Source organism: Nannospalax galili, unplaced genomic scaffold (assembly GCF_000622305.1).
Source record: "Nannospalax galili isolate Female #2095 unplaced genomic scaffold, S.galili_v1.0 scaffold1009, whole genome shotgun sequence".
In the NCBI taxonomy this organism is placed as follows: Eukaryota; Metazoa; Chordata; class Mammalia; order Rodentia; family Spalacidae; genus Nannospalax; species Nannospalax galili.
The window spans coordinates 77280-81344 of record NW_008360054.1 but is presented as its reverse complement, the minus strand read 5'-3'; positions in this window follow the sequence as shown (position 1 = coordinate 81344).

The window sequence follows — 4065 nt, the reverse complement described above, 5'->3', positions numbered from 1 at the left end:
CATTTACCTACAAATTTCATGATTTCATCTTTCTTTACTGCTGAGTAAAACTCCATCATAAATGAACCGCATTTTCATTATCCACTCATCAACTGAGGGACACTTAGGTTTCCTCCATCTTTTAGCTATTGTGCAAAGAGCAGCAGTAAACATGGATGTACAAGTGTCTCTGCAATAGCATGAGTTCTTTGGGTATAAGCCAAAGAGTGATATAACTGGGTCAAATGATAGGTTCATTTGTAGTTTTTTAAGAGTTCTCTACACTGCTTTCCATAGGGGTTTGTTGCGGGTGTCCCGGGGTGGGAGTAGAGTCAGCGTGGAGTCATGACACAGACCCTGGGAGTCAGGTGAGAAGCAGGCATTGTGAGCAGCTGAAGACTCATTTATTGTGGATATGGGGCTCCCTTATATCCCCCTTCCTGGTGTCCCATTAGTCCATTGATAGGTCATGTCTGTTCCTCATTGGCTGTCTGTATCAGGCCCTTTTCGTGTCAGCTGTCTCTATGTCTTTTGGCAGAACACAGGTTTGCCTCAGCTGGATATTTTTGGCACATTCGCAGCGTGCATGCGCTGGTTGTTCAGGCCGCACTTCCTCCTACATATCCACCCTTTTTCTTTTTGTGAAGCTCTAGTGGGAGCCAAGATTGTTTGCCTTGGCATTGTTGGCCCCACCTCAGGGGGTCCCAGTATTATGGACCGTGCCTGTCTTAGGTTGGCTTGGTTCAAACTCTTAGGAGCCAAGATTCTTCACCTTGACATTGTTGGCCCCACCTCAGGGGGTCCCAGTATTATGGACCGTGCCTGTCTTAGGTTGGCTTGGTTAGCAAACTCTTACCCGTCATTGACTACCAGCCCTCAAAGGGTGACCTCCCTGGGTATGAGCCCACCAGGGTGATTGGGGAAGGCAATTATACAGAGGCCTCATGGATTTCTGTGAACCAGGCCTGTAGGAGCTCTTGGGGAGGATCACGGGCCTGTGTGTTGAACTGCCAAGAGAACCTGGAGTGCGGCTCTGTTGACGTGTTTTTGCCGTCTGGCATGCTGAAAGAGACACTTGACAAGGATGAGTAGGACCAAAGGAATTAGGCTAGCTATGATGACCAGGAGAATGGGGACAAATGAGGCAGGTGGGACGACACCTGAGGAGACCTCCCACTTCCTAGCAAGAAAAGAACGGGCATCCAGAGGTCAGGGTCCCACATGATCTCGGGGGTGACCCATGGTGCGAGGATGGTAGCCTCGTTCCAGAAGGCGTCCAGGTTGTTGGACTTAACCTTGAGACCCTATGTGACTAGGAGGGATTTAAGGGCCCGAATTTGGGGCTCCCTACAATGAAGGGGTAGGTTGCCCATGATGGGAGGGACCCAAGACAAAGAGAGTGTGTCAGACCCAGAATGTCTTGTGCTTAGTGGGGAACTTCTGTGGTTCATTAGGCCATGGCCGTATGCCCACACAGTGTCTCCGGATGGGGAGCAGTGGTGGGGAGCTGCTCTTGGATTCCACTTCCAAGGGGGGTCAGCCTTTATGTGGAGGCACCAGGCAAACCAAAAACAAGTAAATGTCCCTCCCTAACCGACAAGGAACACAAATGACACCAAGGAAGAACGGGAAGAGGACGGGGTCTCCATGGTCACCCTTGTGAGGACCAAAGGCACATGTAACACGTAGGGGCTGACTTACTGAAACTTCAGGCAGGGGGCGTCTTGCAACACCAAAGAAGGTCGGGGAGAGGTGCCCAGGCAGTCGCGGGTGGAGAAAGTGAAACTAAGGCCAGTCTCTGGAGCAGTCGATGCACGGCCGGCAGAAAAGTGCAAAGAACAAAGTCCAGAAGAGAAAAGCGGCTACCACAACTGAAGACCATGACTGTGTCCCCCCCAGAATCCAGTAGTAGCCCAGTAGCTCAGCAGGGCTTGGGATAGTCCCTTGAGTCCATTCCTGGTCCATGATTGACTGATGCAAGGCCTAAGGCAGGCAACTTCAGCTGTGATGAATTCATAACTATGGCTGTGAATCCTTCTGGCTGTGTCCCACCCAGAAGATGCATTCTATAACCCTTCTCCCTAGATCCAGCTTGTCACCCGAGTTCTCTTGGGGTCTCTTGCGCTTCCAGACAAGCCATATAGCATATCTTTATGTGAATTTATTATAGTTTATATCGTTGGGGAAGGTGACTCACAAAGAAATGAACACCCAGTGCCCAGCTCTGCTGGCAGCTCAGAGCCCGCCATTTCAGATTGCAAGCCTACCTCTCCAGATTGCTCCCTGCCCCCCTCATTGTCACCGCTAGTTTTGACTCAGCCTTAATGGGCCTGCAGTCTCGCCCAGGGTGGGTAAATGTCCGGCCATTCATTCTCACGGGCCCGGCCACCACCCTGCCTCTCCGGCTCCTGTCCAAGATGGCACAGAAAGTGCCTCCCTCTGCAGCTAGCTCTCCGAGCTCTCCACAGTCAATGCTCCTCTGCAGGCCCCACTCCTTGAAGGAAACAGGCTGTTCGGGACACACAGCTCTTACATTTTTTTCCACCCCCTCTTCCATGATGTTCCTTGAGCTTTAGAGCTGAGGAAGTGGTATAACTTTCCTGTTTAGGGTGAAGCATTCAACCGTCATTTATTCTCAGTATGTTAAGTAGCTGTAAGTCTCTATATTCACCACCACTCATTGCAAAGAGAAGCTCCTCTGATTAAGGCTGAGCATAGCATTGTCTCTGGGTATAAATATAGATGTTTAGAACACTGTTTGGTGACATGTAGAACTTCTTCGGTATGAGAGTGATGCTGGCTTCATAGAAGGAATTAGGAAGCTCTCCCTCCATTTCTATCTTTTTGAACAAGTTAAGTAGTTGGATGTAGATCTTCTTTAAATGTCTGATAGTATTATGTTCTAAATCCATCTGGTCCTGGGCTTTTTTCAGGTGGGAGGTTTTATATTACTGTTTCAATTTTTTTTTGTATCATGGGTCTGTTTTAAGCTGTTAATCTCTTCTTGGTTTAGTTTTGGTGGTTCCCATGTCTTTACATACCCATCCATTTTTTAGGCTTTCAAATTTAGTAGCATATAGGTTTTTAAATAATGTTCTTTATCTTTCTGGCATCTGTTTTGATGTTTCCCCTTTCATCTCTGATTTTGTTGATTTGGAGGTGCTCTTTCTTTCTTTTGGTTAACTGGGCTAGTGGTCTGTCAATCTTGTTTATCTTTTCAAAGAACCAGCTCTTTGATTTGTTGATTCTTTGTATTGTTTTCTATGTTTCAATTTCATTAATTTCTGCCCTGATTTTTGTTATTTCTTCTTGTCTGCTGGGTTTGGGTTTCATTTATTGTTACTTTTCAAGTGTCTTGAGTTGCAGTGTTAAGTCATTTATTTTTGTTCTTTCTGATTTTTTAATGAAGGCACTTAGAACTATAAACTTCCCTCTAAGGACTGCTTTCAACATGTCTCAGAGATTTTGTTGTGTTGTATTGTCCTTTTCATTTAGCTCCTTTTTTTCTTTCTTAATTTCCTTTTTGACCCATTCATCATTCAGGAGTGTGTTGTTCAATCTCCATGTGTTCATGTAGTTACTAGGGTTTCTTCTGGTGTTAATTTTAAGCTTTATTGCATTGTTGTCTGATAGAATGCATGGAATTATGTCAATCTTTTTGTATTTGTTGTGGTTCATTTTGTGCCCCAGTATATGGTCGATTTTGGAGAAGGTTCCATGGGGCACTAATAGAAAGTATATCCTTTGGTGCTTGGGTGGAATACTCAGTAGATGTCTGTTAGGTCCATTTGATATATGGTTTTGTTTAATTCAGATGTCTCTCTGTTAACTCTCTGCCCTGTTGACCTATCTAATGGAGATGTATTTGCTGAGCTTTGTTTTGTGCCCCAGTATATGGTTGATTTTGGAGAAGGTTCCATGGGGTGCTGAATAGAAAATATGTCCTTTGGTGCTTGGGTAGAATACTCGGTAGATGTTTGTTAGGTCCATTTGATATACTGTTTAATTCAGATGTCTCTCTGTTAACTCTCTGCCCTGTTGCCCAATGTAATGGTGACAATGAGGGATTTAAAACCCCCACTATTA